Source organism: Hibiscus syriacus, unplaced genomic scaffold (genome assembly GCF_006381635.1).
Source record: "Hibiscus syriacus cultivar Baekdansim isolate YM2019G1 unplaced genomic scaffold, ASM638163v2 tig00110548_pilon, whole genome shotgun sequence".
Taxonomy (NCBI): domain Eukaryota; kingdom Viridiplantae; phylum Streptophyta; class Magnoliopsida; order Malvales; family Malvaceae; genus Hibiscus; species Hibiscus syriacus.
Window position 1 is genome coordinate 1,257,078 of NW_024062775.1, and position 18,025 is coordinate 1,275,102.

Genomic DNA, 18,025 nt, shown 5'->3' on the forward strand with positions numbered 1-18,025 from the left:
TTATGGCTAATACCATTAGAATTACAAAACTCAATGAATCCAAGATTTTCAAATTCAGTTCCATGATCACTTCTAACACTAGTGATAGAGTAACCTTTTTCATTTTGGATTATTTTTGAAAATGTGATGAAATTTTCTAATGCTTCATCTTTAGTACTTAAGAATAGAACCCAAGTGTATCTAGAATAGTCATCTACCAAGACAAAAGCATATTGTTTTCCTCCCAAGCTAGTAGTTCTAGTTGGCCCAAAAGATCTAAATGGATCAATTGTAATACTCTACTAGTTGATACATCATTAATAGATTTAAAAGAAACTCGTTTTTGTTTTCCTTAGCACAAGCATCACAGATTTTCATTATCAAATTTAAGCTTAGGCAACCCTCTTACTAAGTCTCCTTGAATTAACCGTTGCAAAACACTCATACTAGCATGACCTAGTCTCCTATGCCATAACCAACTATCATGCTCATCCTTAGCAACTAGGCATAAATTAGTCATATCAATAGAATCTAAATGCACCATGTAAATGTTTCCTATTCTATAACCAATAAGCATAATCTGATTAGATGCAATGTCAATAACTTTACAACCATTAATTTCAAATAAGACATTGAATCCTTTATCGCATAATTGACTAATACTCAAAAGATTATGCTTTAATCCATTCACATATAAAACATTCTTAGTTTGTATGGAAGAGGTATTACCTATTGTACCAATACCTTCAATGTGACCTTTTGAATTGTCTCCAAAAGTCACTTCTCCTCCATTTTTGGCGTTAAGCTCAATGAACCGGCTTTTGTCTCCGGTCATATGTCTTGAGCATCCACTATCAAGGTACCATGAGTTTGAATTTGTTTCTTGTGCCTTGTAGCAATGCTCCTTTCCCTACAAACATAGATTAATTTTTGATTTTTGGTACCCAAATTCTTTTGGGTCCATATTCATTAGTTTCCAAAATCCTAGTCCCATTAGGTATCCATTTGTGTATGATATTTTTATCTTTAGTAGTAATGAGTTCTTTAGGAACCCACATACTTCTAATGATTTTTCCATTAGAGGTTCTTTGGGGACCTCTATGATTGTAGTTTCTAAAACTTTTTCTAACAAAGTTGGATTTTGAATTTCCACCTCTTTCAAAATGTTTTGTTCCAACTTTATCAAAAGAAGTTTTAAGATCATCAATTTTCTTTTGATGATCATCATTGATCTTTGAAAGTAAATTTTGTAAATCTAAATTTTTCTTTTCAAACTCTTCTAGTTTGATTTGCAAATCTTTGATTTTACTTTCAAGATCGTTGTTGGTTTTGGATATGAGTTTGTTTTCATTTTTCAATTTTGAAACATCATTTTTATATTTTAAAAACAATTTCTCATAATCCGAAGCCAACCCATTGTACTCCTCAAATAACTCATCATAAGATAAATCATCAAAATCGGATGAGTTAGAGGTTACCTTAGAATCTTCCCCGAATGCCATCAAGCACAAGTTTGCTACTTCTTGTTCCTCTTCATCGGAAATTTCTTCATCGCTCCATGTAGCCACATGAGCCTTGTGCTTATTCTTTGATCGACCCTTTTTCTTCAATTGTGGGCAATCATATTTGACATGCCCCGGCTTTTTGCATTCATAGCAAATGATTGGGTCATTCTCTTTTGGTTCATTTTTGAGGCCTTCGTTTCGTTTGAATTTTCTTCCTTGGTAAGGTCTCATCATTTTTCTGAACCGTTTGGCAAACAATGCCATTTCCTCGTCATCATCATCATTATTAGAATCACTCTCATCTTTTGTGGATTTGAGAGCAACTCCAATGTTTTTATTCTTCTCCTTCTCCTTTGGTGTCTCTTCAACTTTATCAAGATCCACCTCATCTTCAAGCATCATCTCATGAGTGAGGAGTGAACCGATAAGTTCTTCAAGAGTTAAGGACGATAGGTCCTTAGACTCGATGATTGCCGTCTTCTTTGATTGCCATGATTTTGGGAGGGAGTAGACTAACTTCCTCACAAGCTTTTCATTTGAGATGATCTCTCCATATGATTTGAGACCATTGACAATCGTTGAAAATCTATCCGTCATAGCTTTGATGTCTTCATTTGGTTTCATCCTGAAATTTTCATAGCTATGCGTTATAATACTAATTTTTGATTTCTTTACCTCATCGGTACCTTCATGTGTGACTTGAAGCTTGTCCCATATTTCTTTGGCGGTTGTACACGATGAAACTCTTCCATATTCATCTGGTCCAAGAGCACAAAAGATAATATGGATGGCTTTGGAGTTGAGCTGGAACATTTTTGTATCTCCTTCACTCCACAACCTTGGATGAGTGATAGGCTTAATGTATCCTTCTTCTACGGCATTCCATGCTCCCATGTCACTTGCTTGAATGAAGTACATCATTCTATTCTTCCAATAGGCGTAGTTAGCTCCATTGAAGAAAGGAGGCTTGTTGACGGGCATCGAATCGAGACCGGAGTTGTAATTTGAAGTGGAGGCGATTGATGACTTGGTAATCGATGTAACTCTTCCCGGATCGACTCAAGAGGCGATTAAACCTTCAAATGAGTTAGGCTCTGATACCAATTATTGAGTTAATCGAATGACGAAATTGGCCAAGAAGGGGGTGAATTGGCAATAAAAATTTTGTGGAAGCTTTTGCAGAAAATTGAAAGTAATTGCACAGCGATTTACAGTGGTTCGACTTTCTCAAACAAAGTCTACGTCCACTACCTTAGCTATCCACACTAAGGATTTTCCAACAAATTCACTAATTTGTTCTTTCTTTTGAGGCCAAAGAGATAACCTTACAATTCCCTCAAGAGTATACCCCAACTCTTGAGAACACTCTTTTCTCAAAGAGAAGATTACAAATTTGCAAACTTACAAGAAAACCTCACAAGGTAAGATGTTTGCACAATTCTAGAACAAAGAAAAGAACACTCAAAGATGAATACAATTGAGCACAAAAAGTGTTCTTGAAAGCAAAATGAATATTGAATGAAAATAGGCTTGAAATGCTCAAACTTGAGGTTTGATGCTTTCTCTTTGATTCTCTCTTGATTCTAGTTGCTTGATATTTCTTGTTGTTGATCAATGGCTTCTAAGCTTTCTTAAATACACCTTGAATCACTTCTGAACGTTGGGGATGATTAGAGAAGATATTATAGCCGTTTTAGTGTGAAAACATTTAATAAAACAGCTTGGAGCGTGGGGGGAATCGGTTCCCCCTTGAAGGGAATCGGTTCCTAAGTGTAAAATTCAAATATTTCGACCGTTGTACAAGGGGGGAATCGGTACCCCCTTGGGGGGGGATCGGTTCCCTCCGAGCATACTGGAATTCTCGGAACAAAAACTGTTTAGGGGGAATCGGTTCCTCCTATGGGGGAATCGGTTCCCTCCGAGCATTCTGGAAATCTCGGAGCCAAACCATTCAGGGGGGAATCCGTTCCTCCTATGGGGGGGAATCAGTTCCCTCTGAGCAATCTGGAATTTTTGGCTTTGAATTGGTTCGAAATACTTTGTAAAATTATTTTGAAATTGATTTATGATTAAAACTTAATTTTACACTTAAGTAAGGATTAAAAATGATTTTTGAAATTTTTGGAGTAATGTTTTGATATTCGAATAGTTATATCGAATATACTTAGAAAATCATTTGGAAAATCTTAAAATCCATTTAACTTAATTTGTTATATCGAAATATCAAAATGTTTCAACAGAATGCTTTATTAAAAGAATGCTATGATGTTCATATTGCTAGATGGGGCTATGTTTGGAATTCTTGTGTGATAGTTCTTAAATCTCATGAGGAGATACTGGAGTTATGGAGCAACAAGGAAGAGGTTTTAAAGCAGTGGTTTGAGCGAGTGGAACCTTTACTGAATGAAACCGGGGTACCAATGGCCTTTTGCATGGCAGAATTAAAAAGGGTTCATTTGTTATGCTGGAATGAACCCTTCTTCGAGAAGTTAGCTGGTAGATGGGGGAGTGTGGTAGATATTCATGATAGTACAAGGAAAAGAGAAGACCTCACAATGGCAAGAATTTTATTGAAGGTGGAAAGTCCCTTTGATGTTCCATAGGTGATTACTCTTGGATCGTATGGAAGATCGTTCAAAGTAAGTATCAAGATTGGATCAACTAGTGAGTATTCTAGTTCGTTTTTTGGTAATTTTCCGGTGGAGGATTCCGGCGAGATATTTTTTGAAGAGAGTATGTCTGAGAAGGATGAAGACAGATTGTTTTCAGATCATGGGGAAGGTGAGACTTGCGCAGCAGGGAAAAATCGTCTGTCAGTGGACAATTGGATTGACCAGGGAGTGTTTCGTGTTTCTGGAGGAGCTAGTGAGGACAGACAGCTAGCAAGACTTTCCTTAGATAGGAAATATATTAAATGTGGTCTGCCAGAAAGTCAGACTGTTGGGAATTTTAAAGTTGGTGAGTATGCAGGTTTGGGGATTAGAAGTCAACATTATTCGACTGATGGATCTCAGGCCCATTCGGAAGACTCTGGGTCAAAATATTTTTCGGGTTTCATTTCTGGGCCAACATTTACAATTAATAAGTTTGGGGAATTGGTTGAAAACCTTCATTTATCAGGAAAAAATAGGGGAGTGTCTAATGTATTGGAGACGAGCCCAATTGTAGAGAAGCCATTTAGTGCAGAAATAGAGCCCGTAGAAGAAAACTTAAGACCGGTGGAATTGGTTTCAACTAATTTAGGATTCAACTCAAGGGGGAGGCAGTTACATCGCTCTAGAAGAAAGTTCACAATAGAGAGTAATGTGTTGGAAACTAAAAGTTTGAGCAGTTGCAAAAGGGTATACAGCAGGTCGAGGGAAAGAAGATACTGATATGGGGATTTGTTGAACATCTCGTCTGAAACAGAGGGTATCATAGTTAAGCAGAGGGAGCTAGATGTTGATTCTGGTACTAAAAATCAGCTTTGTTTATCAGCAGAGCACATTGCTGATGGGAGTCTTTTTCCTCGTCTTGATAATGGATCTGGGGGTGGGAGCATAGAGAGGGAGATTGAAGGTTATTTTTTAGAAGGTGAATGCTTAAGGTCCAAATCTGGTTTGTTGATCAGAAGGAAGAGAAGAACTAAAAGGATCTTGTATTGAGAAGCCCTTGACCAGGTGAGCATTAATACATCATCCACCTCAGCTTTTTCGATTCTATTGAAAGAAGCGGTAGAAACTTGGGAGGTTAGCAAGCTTTTGGGTGTCTTTTAAGGAAGGGAAAGAAACCTTTTTGCAAAAAATCATAGCTTTAGAGAAAGGCGTGAATGGGGTTAATAAAGGTTTGGTTGATTGAGGGTTGTGTCTGTACCTATTCCTTTTATGAAGATGACAAAGTTAGTAATATGTTCATGGAATGTTAGGAGCTTGGGGAAAAACGAAAAAAAGAGGGATGTTCAGAATTTAGTCACAAACTTTAATCCTACTTTTCTTTGGCTACAAGAAACTAAGACTGAGAAATTTAGAAGGTCTTTTTTTAGGAGAAGTGGAATTAATAAGCTAAAAGGAGTTTTGGAATCTCCTTCAGTTGGATCAGCGGGGGGCCTGTTGTGTTGTTGGGATGACAATGTTTTTGAGCTGGAGAGTCAGTTTATTAGCTGGAGATTTAAAGCTACTTTCGGTAAATTTCAGAATAATAATTGCAGGTATGGTTTCATCAATGTTTACGGTCCAGCAGTGGAGGAGAAGAAATCTGGTTTTTTTGAAGAATTAAGCAGTTTTCTTAGTGGACATAATTATCTCGTTTGTGTGGGAGGGGATTTCAATGTCTATTTACAAGAAGATGAGGAAATGGGAAGGGGTCAAAGTAGGAGTTTAATGGAGATCTTTAATGAGTTCATTCTTCATACGAGATTGATTGATCTCCCTATGAATGGGGTAGGTTCACTTGGTGTAATAACCAAGAGAATCCCACTTTTGTAAGATTGGACCGTTTTTTGGTTGATTGTCATTTTCTAGAGTTGTTTCCGGGCATTTTGCAGTCTCTTCTACCAAGATCTTTTTCAGATCATAATGCTATAGTTCTGGAGAATAAAGGAGTGGACTGGGGTAGAAAACCGTTTAGATTATTCAATTATTTGATGGATGGGGAGGGTTTTGAGGATCTGGTTGTTTCTTCTTCTATTCAGAGTGGTAAGGATAGTCAGAAGAAGGCAGGTGTTTTTAGTCTGATGAGGAACACCAAACATGCAATTAAGAAGTGGTCTGGAAACAGATATAAGTATCTAGGAGCTTTGATTTCTGAGTTAGAGATGAAAATTTCGTTGATAGAGGATGATATTCAACAGAAGCAAGGTGTTGTCGACAGTGAGGTATTAACAGAGTTGATAAATTTTAGAGCAGAATTGTGTGGAAGCTTCACAAGATTCAGGAGCAGATCTGGTTTCAGTACTCGAGAACTAATTGGATTGAAGATGGAGATCGTAATACTAAATACTTCCATACTTGTGCTACGATTAGGAACAAAAGGAATGCTCTACTTGCTCTAAATTTCAAAGGGGAAACAATTGAAGATCCAACTGCAATTAAGGCCATAGTTAAAGAGTATTTTTTTAAGATCTATAATGAACGAACTATGTTAGAAATTGATGATTTGAATCTGGATTTTCCCAGAATTTATTTGGAGCAGAATCAATTCTTAGAGCAGGAGTTTTCTGAGGAGGAAGTTTGGGATGTTGTGAAGTCTTGTGGTAGTAACAAAGCTCCGGGTCCTGATGGCTTTAATCTGGGATTTTTCAAGAGGTTTTGGCAGGTCCTTAAGGTAGATATTATGAAATTCTTTCATAATTTTTACTTGGGGAAGGAATGGGAACATGGAGTAAATCAAACTTCATCACTCTTTCCAAAGATTTCAAACATTGGTGGTCTGGACGATTTTAGACCTATAAGCTTAGTTGGTGGATTGTATAAGATACTCTCTAAATGTCTGTCAAGAAGACTTAGGAGCTGCATTTCAGATTTGATCAGTCCAAGTCAATTCGCTTTTATTGTCGGCAAATCCTGGACTGTTCTCTTATAGCCAATGAAGGGATTGACTTTTGGAGGAAGAATGGTTTAAAATGTTGTGTTTTTAAGGCTGATTTCAAGAAGGCATATGATACTCTTGACTGGCCTATTTTTTTCAGAATAATGAAGGAAATGGGTTTTGGTTCTAGATTGATAGGTTGGATTTCGAAATGTATCACATCAGCAACTGTTTCAGTTTTGGTGAACGGGGTTCTTACCGAGGAAATTCTAATGGCGAAGAGTCTTCGGCAGGGCTGTTCCTTGTCTCCATTGTTGTTCAATATAGTTAGGGAACTCTTGAATCTATTAATACTTAAGGCTGTTTCAGGTGTTTGAGATTATTTATGGTCTTCAGCTGAATTTAAAGAAGTGTAAATTATTTGGGGTGAACGTAAAGGAAGAGGAAATTAAGGATTAGGCAGCTATGATTGGATGTTTAGTGGGTTCTTTTCCCTTAGAATATTTGGGACTCCCTCTAGGTCCACATAGGAACTCCAACATTCTATGGGATCCAGTGGTTCAAAGCTTTAATAAGAGGTTAGCGGGCTGGAAAGGCTCCTCTCTGTCACTGGCAGGCAGGCTAGTTCTAATTAAATCAGTACTAAGCTCACTCCCTTTATACTTTTTGTCAATGTTCAAGGTTCCAGCTTCGGTTTACAAGACTCTAAATTCTATTATGTCTAATTTTTTATGGGGTGGTGGAGATGGGAAAAAGAAGATCCATTGGGTAAGCTGGTCCGACGTTTGTAAACCAAAAATTGAAGGAGGCTTGGGGGTTCCTAATTTAAATGTGGTGAATAGGGCACTTTTGGAAAAGTGGGCTTGGAGGTTTGCTATTGAGAGGGAGTCGGTTTGGAGGGAAATGCTCTGCATCAAATATAAATTGGACTCTTCCTTGATGCAGTTCGACAGTAAAGTTTCTCCTAAATTTTCTTAGATGTGGAGAGCTATGGTGAGTAATCATTATAAAGCTGATTCGTTGGGCTGTAGTATCAGAGGTAAATATAGCTATAAAATTGGCAATGGGAGGAACATTCGGTTTTGGCAAGACAATTGGGCAATTGATCATCCTTTGATGGTATTGTTCCCTAGACTATTTTCTATTGGAGAGAACAAAGCAGGAAGATTATTTCAGTTTGGGGAGTTCAGTTCAGGGGGCTGGTTTTGGAACGTTCAGCTGAGGAGAGAGTTGAATGACTGGGAATTTGAGCAATGGGCAAATTTGATGGATGTTATCTCTGATTTTTCTATTTCGGCTGATGCTACTGATGGACTGTTTTAGAAGGGGACTGGAGAAGGGGTTTTCACTGTGAAATCATGTGTCAATCTATCTTATTCGGGTTCTCCCGATTCAGAGGAAGCTAAATTTTGGAAGTCTATTGTTTGGAGGGGTCTGTTGCCTCCAAGAGTAGAGACTTTTCTTTGGAAAGTTATCTTAAAGAAGTTGGCAGTGAAGGCATCTCTGGTTAAGAGAGGTGTTCAGGGCATAAATGATACTTTGTTTTCTCGTTGTAATCTAGAAGAAGAGTCTTCATCGCATTTATTTTTTTCCTGTTCGGTTGTATGACCAATTTGGATGAAATTCTTGGGCTATTGGAATTTCCAGTCTGTTTTTCATGAAGATGCTAAAAGATTCCTATTGGCTTGATCGAGCAGAGATTTTCTTTCTAGCAATGTGCAGGCTTGCTTCATGGTTTCTAGCTAAGGAAACTCATATTACTATTTCCAAGGATGACCTTATTGTTGACCCTTCCTTAGTGGATTCCTACTCGTCCCATTCTAATAGGATTTCAACCATGTTTCCTTGGTCCCCTCCTCCAAAGGGTTTTATTAAACTTAATGTGGATGCGGCTACTTCGAGTGATTGGAAGAGGAGTGGTTTAGTTGGTATTTTGAAAGACATGCTGGTTCAATTCTTGGCTCCTTCAAAGAGCTTGCTGGTCCGAGGCCCCCAACTTTAATGGAATTGAAGGCTATCCTAAAGGGTTTAGATTTTTATGAATCTATTCGACATAGGTTTAAAGATAGATTGATTATTGAGAGTGATAGTAAGGTGGCAATTGGCTGGGTTAAGGATGTGATTTCTTGTCCTGTTGTTTATTTACAAATTGTTAAAGACATTATTCAAAAGCTTAGTGTTTATGAAGGTTTTATTAGTTGGGTTAGTAGGACAACCAATATAGAGACGGATGTCCTAGCTAAGGCTGGTATTGGTTGAATTATGTTCTGTTAAGGGCTGTTTCTTTCTGGTTTTGTATCTCTTGAGGGAGATTAGTTTGTATTACTTTGTTATATTTGAGGTTTATGAAATCCTAGGGCACTCTTTTCCTCCTTTTGCGGATTAAGGAGCTATTTTTAAGTTCCGTTAATCACGAAGGGGTTTTTATTGAGGCCTACTATTCCTATAAAAAAAAAGATGAAGTTGTTCTTTTGAATTCTAGGGAAAAAGCACCTTACCTGATCTGTGTTGAAGTTTTGAAATGTGAATTGCTGAGGTAAGTTTTGAGTTGTCCATATGACCTAAGATGCAGTCTTGATTTTTCAATTTACTCCAGGAAATGTGTGCATATTTTAAGGTCCTAAGTGTGGTTTCTAAATCCTTTTCTTGAATCTTATTTTAGCAGTACAAAGGACACATCTAATGCTCATAAACTTTCTAGAGGTGGGATCCCTCTAGCAAATGGTGATGCATTACTCCAAAAGCCGCCTCCATTGGCTTATCCTTTATGGACTGCTCAAGAGGCATATTGTAATAGTAGTGATAGGATGTCATGTTCCACTGCACAAACCATTGACCAAGCAATGACACATAAATCTGATGCGAAAGTGAAATTTGTCAATGTGAGTTTCTCTGTTGAAAAGCAATCAATCTGCCAATCAGGGAGTATTGATGCAGCTGATTCACAGTGTGGTGTGAATCATTGCAATTTGAGTGTTGTTTCAGTTCAGAGTGGGCGGCATTTAACACAAAAAATAGAAGATGCTTATGCTAGTGATATGGAGTGGGTAAGGGTGGTACTGACTGCAGAGGCTCGGAATGGAAGATATTGAGGGACAAGGACGACCATGTCGGAAGGAGCACCGTCGTGTTCCAAGTACGGTTGCCATAGGGGAAGTAAAGGTGGGCATCTGATTATAAAAACTTGAATTAGATGACATTATTCTATCATGGTTAAAATATTTTGTCTCTAAATTTTTATGTGCATGTTTTTTTTTTAAATAAGGGTGGGCATCTTTTTTTTTTTTGACATTTTTTGCTAATGGTAAGGTTTTTTTTTTTTGAATAGTAATGATTATAACCTAGCGTTTTGTATGCCTGGTTAGAATATTTTTGGGGCTTCTCAATGCACATACCTAGATATCTAAACTTGATTGGGCTTGGACTGTTCAGTTTTTAGGTTATGATTTTCTTCTTCATTGTAGATTCATAGTTAACTCCTTGAAGTCTTATAAGTGAACAAGATTTTAACTATAGAATTATTTATGGCAGTTTTTAGCTTGTCTGACCTCATGGTGAATTATTGTCAATCTAAAGGTCCACTTGATATTGCATTCTAATTCTTATATATATATATAAAGACATGAAAGCATGGTCATTTCATCAGTGACATATTCTACCTGGGAGCATGCCATACAATTTCTTTCTTTTAGTCCTAGCTTTGGGTTTGCTAATTCTCTAGGTTAGATTTGTTAAGAGATTTTATGTATGTATAATCTGGAAGTTGTTAAAATATGTTATAATATGCATGGCATATGCCAGTAGTCTATAAGGGGATTTTTCCATTCCCATGTGCCGACATCAAGTCAAATTTGGGAGATATGTTGCTTTAGCCTGTAACAGTTTAACCAAACGTTTGCAAGGGTGTCTCTACTTATCGTCATCATGGTTTTATTGTAAAAGTTTCTGTAGATGTTTATTTGCTTATTTTTAATTTGAAATGAGTTTCCATTATAAATTTATTTAATTTATGTCCCATTTTAGATGATACTAATGAAACATAGAATTGTTGTTCAGGCAGCTGCTGCAAAGGGAGAAGCTCCTCCTGGACTCCCTTTGAAAGGGGTTGGTCAGGATTCATCACATGCAAAACCAAGAGTAATATTGGTGAAACCGAAGATCTCTCTTTCGCTTTTTTCTTTCTTTTCCTTGAAACTTTGTAAATTCCCACTAGGCTAATGGGGGTGTGCCTAAAGCTGGTGATGCATTATCTGGTGAACTTTGGGAGGTGAAGAAGGAGAGAATACAGAAAGCTTCGGTATATGGGAAATTACCTGGTTGGGACTTGCATTCTGTAAGTTCCGCTCATAAGCAATTTCTCTTTTTTCTTCTTTACTTACCTTAGCATTGTGGTTGTATGTGCCTAATTATTTGCACAATGGTTTTATTTGTATAAATAAATGGATTTCTGTTTGGTAAGATCACTAACAGATCTTTTCTATTGTTTATCTTTAGTAGAGAATCTTCAATACACCATCTACCATAACTATCACAATGACTAGCTGTGAACCTAACCAGCAAAATTTCCCCTACACCTGCAAATCTCAATCAAATAACTAGGATTTTTCTTCTTTGGACCCAAAATAAACTGACAAATGATGATACGTTTGGAACTTGATAGTTAGTGCATGGGTTTGGGTCTGTTAAGTTTGTGGAGACAATTTTAATATGTTGAGGTTGATATTGTCAGAGAGAAGAGGAAGGGGAAAAGAACAGGGGAAAAGACTCAATTTGTAAAAGAAAGGAGGAAGGGACAATTTGTAGTGGTGATGAAAAGGAGAAAGAATGTGATCATGTTAAAGTGAAGCAAGGGAGGAGGAGGTGTCACTAGAAGAAAAGTTTGCGGGAGAGACAGAGAGAGCAACTGTCTGTGAAAGGGAGTGCGAATCGGAAAGTGGGAAAGTGGAGATTTTAAGTGAAGAGGGAGATTGAAGGAGAGGCAAATATTTCGCTTGCGGTATTGATTGTATAGTAATGGGTGGCTTTGAGGAGGTGCTGAATGTAAAGGGAGAGACAGAGAGAGCAACTGTCTGTGAAAGGGAGTGCGAATCGGAAAGTGGGAAAGTGGAGATTTTAAGTGAAGAGGGAGATTGAAGGAGAGGCAAATATTTCGCTTGCGGTATTTGATTGTATAGTAATGGGTTGGCTTTGAGGAGGTGCTGAATGTAAAGAATAAGTTGGCTTTGTTGTGAGAGAGTTGAAAAAAAAATAAGAGAATATAAAAGACAATTTCTGGAAGCCATTTTACTTAACAAAGAGACCTTAGGTCCATTTGTTTTCATTTCCCTGCTACCTTTAAACGGCACCATGTCACCAGCTAGCCCTTGAAAATTATAATATCAACCTTTACTCTTTATATAATCCCATTGATGCTGCTGGTAGAGATACTTGTTCGATTGCAAGAAATAAATTTATTGGTCCTACAAAAGTTTCTAGTGTTTAGTATTTATAGCTTTGACATGAACCTTTTCTGTCCTTTTCTATATATTTGGCTTTAATTCGATTGTGTAAGGTATTTGATATTATCATTTTGGTGTAAGGCTGATTTTTTTGTGTGAATGCTATTTAATTGATTCTGTACTCTTTTTTTCTTGCTATCATGTGCTATTTAGTTTGGTTAAGTAAATATGCCCCCTTTTTTATTTGTATCATGAAGGTTATTGTAAAGAGCGGGGATGATTGTAGGCAAGATCATCTTGCTGTGCAGCTTATCTCTCATTTTTATGGTATGTCCCTTTATTACAATTTTTTTTGTGCGCTTTTCTCCCAATATTCTTTGCTTGTTTGCTTTGTGTCCAATCTAGTTTCTGTATAAGCTTCAATTTTTGGAATCACGTCTTCGTCCTACATATGTTATTAGAAATGATATGAGAAAATGTCAAGGCAGTGAATATCATTTTCCCCCTCTAGAAAGGGTGACATAATTTTGCATGCACAAAGATGACTAAGAATGCATTATGTTGTATAAACTGTAAAAATTACTTTCATGGGTGTATAATGTATATGTATTTCAAACATGATGTCAAACATTAGTGAATCATAACTGAGTTATTATCAGTGGCGGATCTTGGCAACATAGCTTGGCGGGGCCTACTTAATTTTTCTTTTAAAAATTACAGGTCTTCTAAATTAAAATTTTCAATTTTTTTTAAGAGTTTAATTTATAATTTTCAAAGATTTTAGGGGTTTAAATAATTTTCTTTTAAAAAATTGAGGCTTAATGAGAGTTTTTAAAAATTTTAAGAGGGGATTTGATTAAAAATATTCAAAATTTTTGAAACATAATAAGAATTTCTAAAATTTTTGAAAATATTGGCCAGGCTCTCTCACTGGCCCTCAGCATGGTCTGCCCCTGTTTATTGTTCCATTATTATGGTTGGCTGAACTGTGTTTATGGTTTTAAATGCCAGATATATTCCAAGAAGCAGGTCTTCCTCTATGGTTGCGCCCTTAAGAAGTTTTGGTTACATCTTCTTATACAGCTCTTATTGAAACAATTTCAGATACGGTAACGTACTTTTGCTGTTCAACTTACTGAATTGTATCTATGATGGAAACTTTGGCCTAGGGTTGTAAATGAGACGAGACAGATCGCGAGCTACTCGAGATTGACTCGGTTAAGGTTCGATAAATACTCAGATCGAATGAACTCGAGCTCGAGCTCGACTCAAGTTCTTAACGAGTCGAAACGAGCTACTCGATATTCGACTTGAGAAGCTCGTGAGCAGCTCGAAAAAAATGTTATATTATAATTTTTAGATTTTTTAAAATTACATTATAAAAAAATTATTAAAAAACATTATTGATAATTATAAAAATATAAAAATATATTAAAAATTCTATAATACAACTACCCTCAATTTTAAATTTTTTTAATTAAGCAACCCAAGTCCAATTGTTACATTGTATATTACTAAAAAAAATAAAAAGCCCATTTAATTAAGCACATGTTAGATTACACCCTAAACCCTAAACTCTTAATCCTAAACTTTTAATCCGATTATGTGATAGGGTACTAAAAGAAAAATAAAAGCAAATTTAATTAAGCACATGTTAGATTATACCCTAAACCCTAAACTATAAATCTTAAACCCTAAATATCAAACCCTAAACCATACACCCTAAACTATAAACCCTAAGCCCTAAGTCTTAAACCATAAACCATTAATCTGATTATGTGATAAGGGTTAAGTTATGCACATGAAGATAACATACAAATTATGCAAAATGAAATTAACAAGGGTTTATATGTAAATAAACTAATAAATCACACTTGGTCAAATCAATCAATATGCCCATTATCAAAACAAACGGTGATCAAAACATAAAATAAAAATAAATTAACTACTTAAATCATAAAAACACATAAACCTTGATTAATGACGAAATCAGAAGATTACAAATATAACAAGTCTTAAAATGCTAATACTCCATTTCTAAAACACGGGCTTGAATATCTATCCACTGTCTCAAGCTTTCTGCAACAAACAAGTGCATCCTATGAAAATGTAGGAAAATGTAGCCGAGGGTTCAAGACGCTCCAAAAATGGAGTACTTGGGCATCCTACGATTCGGCAAATGGATTTGCGAAGGCATTTGTTTATTTGTTAGAGGGGTTTCAATTCATAGAGTTTACACCTCCCTGCTGTGACCTTCGACACTTAGGGATGACAACTCAACCCGAATCCGACGGGTTCCGACCCGACCCGACCCGATCGGGTCGGATTTTTTTTAAAAAATTTCGGGTTCGGGTCGGGTCGGGTCGGGTTTTTTTTAAATGTACTGTTCGGGTCGGGTCGGGTCGGATTTAGGGTGAAAAAAATCCGACCCGACCCGAAAAATATATATAATTTTATCCTATATATTTAGGGATAATTACAATAATGTCCCTCCATATATAATTTTTTTCAATTAAGTCACTGTTTTCATTGAATAAATTTTTTTTTATTATTATTTTGGGTCGGGTCGGGTCGGGTTTCTAAGTCATATATTTGGGTCGGGTCGGGTCGGGTGAAACCTTAATTTCATCGGGTCGGGTCGGGTCACGGGTGAAAAACCCTTTCTTCTCGGGTCGGGTTGGGTGGCCCAAAAACCAGACCCGACCCATTGCCATCCCTATCGACACTTCAACCAAACAAGAAAGCAAAACCAAAAGGAGATATACTAAAAATCAATAACCATTTTTGTTTCAACATCGATTTTCGAAGGCAAACTTGGATTAAAGTGCATCGTGTTGGCACTGCATCCATAGATCTTTCGTTTCTCTACAAAGGATAATTACTGATGGAAATCAAATAAGTGCAGAATACAAAATTATAAATCGAAAACAAAGTGGAAGAGGGAAGCGATGTTCAGTGAATACGAACCAGAAAAAAATCATCTCGTGAATTAGTTATGAAACAAATCGGGCAATCGAATCTGATTCGTAACAAATCTTTCAACTCAACATTTTGAGAAAAAGTTTTCGAGGAATCGTATCTGCAAGCAAGTAAGTGTAATAGATTTATGAACTGATTCGTAACTAAAATATGAAAAATCCAGGAATCTAAAAAATAAGAGTTCTATGCCAAGAAGGGGAGCAGAAAAAACAATAATTAAGAAACCAAACAAGACTAGGTGGTTACATTGAACTAGATTACTATCAAAACTACCAAACTTACTAGAAAACTGGAAACCAAAAAAGCTTATTAAAACCAGCGAAACTGGATTTTGGTTTATTGTCAAGTTTGGAAACCAAAAAGTTTCAGCCTTTTAAACCAAACTTTAGAGCAATTCATTTTCAACCGGTTGAAATAGGAACTGAAAGAAAAATCAGTTCAACCACCAGTTTGGTTTTTTATTCCTCAGGAAGCTTTGTTTTTGAAGCAAAGATCAAAGATGAGAGTGAAAAGAAGCTTGGAATTTCACTGGTGAGTTGGTCATGTGAGTTATATCCCACATCGGTGGTTCTTGGGGAATAAGAGGTAAAATGAGTGTATAAAAGGGATGAGTTTTTAGCAAATGAAAATTAACCCGTGGGTCGTGGAGTTTGAATCAAGCTTGAATCGAGCTTGAATCGAGCTTCAATCGAGTTCGAGTCTTGAACTTCAATCAAGCTCGAGAAATTTTTTTGAGTTCGAGCCTTTTTGAGTTCGAGTCGAGTTTCATAAATATATTTCGAGTTCGAGTCGAGCTTGATAATTTTTAGCTCGCGAGTTTTCGAGTCGAGTCGAGTCGAGCTTACCTAAATGGTTTTCGAGTTCTAGTCGAGCTCAGCAATACTCGAGCTCGACTCTGCTCGTTTACACCCCTACTTTGGCCATTAAATGGTTATAGCTTTGCTATTTTTTGCAGGCCTCTCTTCATTCTATCAAAAGTAGATATCCCAATGTATCAAGCTTACGTGAATTCTTTGCCACTAAATATAAGGAACATTCTCCTAGTTTTAAATTGGCACAGGTAATTTAGTAGCAAAGAGGCAGGCCTCTCCTGTTATTTGTTTGTTAGGCAGGTTCATTCTTATGCTTCAAATAATTTTCACATTTTACTAAATACTTTGGCTTTTTATTTAAGCTTTTAGGAGTGTGGTTGGACCATTAAGAGGAGTCATAATTTGCCTCTCTTTCTCTTTTTACCCTGGAAAAAATATTTTTCTGTATAACTGCGGATGCTATGATGGTAATGCTCAAGTAATTGAAAGGATTGCTGTTAAATAAGAGAAGACAGGAACATTCCTTTCCACTTCTATACGATTTTAGAGTTAGACAGCAATTTTGGTTTGTGTCATGATGGAAAATTTTCGTACTCTTTTTAAGCTACAGTGTGATTTACATTTTATGCTAATTTAAAGTTCCTTTTTGAGTTACTTCAAGGTTGCTTTCATTTTGAACCAACCATCCAATGGTAACCAGTTCTCTGTGGTTACTGGCAAATCTTGCTATCTTATGATAGCTACCTAGTATATGTTGTTTGCTTGATGTGCTGGGTTCTGAAAAGTAGGCGGATCACTCTTGTTGGTATCTTTCTTTTGTAGTAAAATTTGTGATTGTGAGATACTTCTTGATTAACTGCTCTGGTCAAATCCAAGCCTTATGTGATAATGGGATGTAGGAGCAAGATACTTTAGTTGCGGTGATCTGTTGGATGGTAATCAATTGCTCCTCTTTAAAATGCTGTAATGTGTACATTTGTTTTGGAAAGATGAACGTTTCTGTGGTTTGCTGATTTGATTGAAATTACCCAGAGTTATCTGTTAACATGCTTTGTTATCTTGAATGCGAATGTTCAATATTTTATTAGCTAAAGTTCATGAAATATTGGTTTTACTCTTTTTGTTTTTGGTGTTTACTGAATGCACACGATTTTGTAGGTTGCTATTTTTGGTTGTGCTCTTAAAAATTTTGACATGTTTCGTAATTGTGTTTCCTTAATGTTTTAATCAGTCAAATTGTGATGTTATTTTTCTATAGAAAGTGCGTAGATTTACTTTTGTTGAATGTTTCTATTGCTTACATTAAGCTAATTTGATTGCAGAGAAATTTTGTTGGAAGTATGGCTGGGTATTCCCTTTTGTGCTATCTTCTGCAGGTATGTATGGTTTTCTCTCGTTCTGTTTATCAATTCAACACAAAAATTGAGCATCATGGAATATAAACTTTTAAGAGTCTTGATGGTTTTGTTCTGTAACGAAAGCTTATTTTTAATTTGCTAATTTATCCAAAATTGAGCATCTTGGGGACTTAGTTTCTATAAACTCGAGTAAGATTACTTCCTCTTTGCCTTGGTCTCCTCCTCCATTAGGTTTTGTTAAATTAAATGTTGATGCTGCCACTACATGGGATTGGAAGAAAAGCGGACTAGGAGGTGTTTTAAAAAATTCATCAGGTTCTACTATAGCATATTTCAAGGAAACTGCTGGTCCGGAACCTCCTACGTTGATGGAGTTAAAGGTTATTCTTATGGGGTTGTCTTTCTTTGCATCCCATCGAGAGAGGATCAAGGACCGTCTGATTATAGAG

At 36.5% G+C, this 18,025-nt stretch overlaps 1 non-coding gene and 1 pseudogene across 1 annotated transcript; one reads left to right on the top strand and one right to left on the bottom strand.

The window, feature by feature from the left end:
- The window catches only part of LOC120131080, a 31,679-nt pseudogene that overhangs the window by 11,537 nt on the left and 2,117 nt on the right, over positions 1–18,025 (top strand).
- On the bottom strand, positions 14,541–14,688 carry LOC120131102. The gene has a single exon (XR_005516895.1). It is a non-coding gene; the product is annotated as a small nucleolar RNA snoR145 (small nucleolar RNA).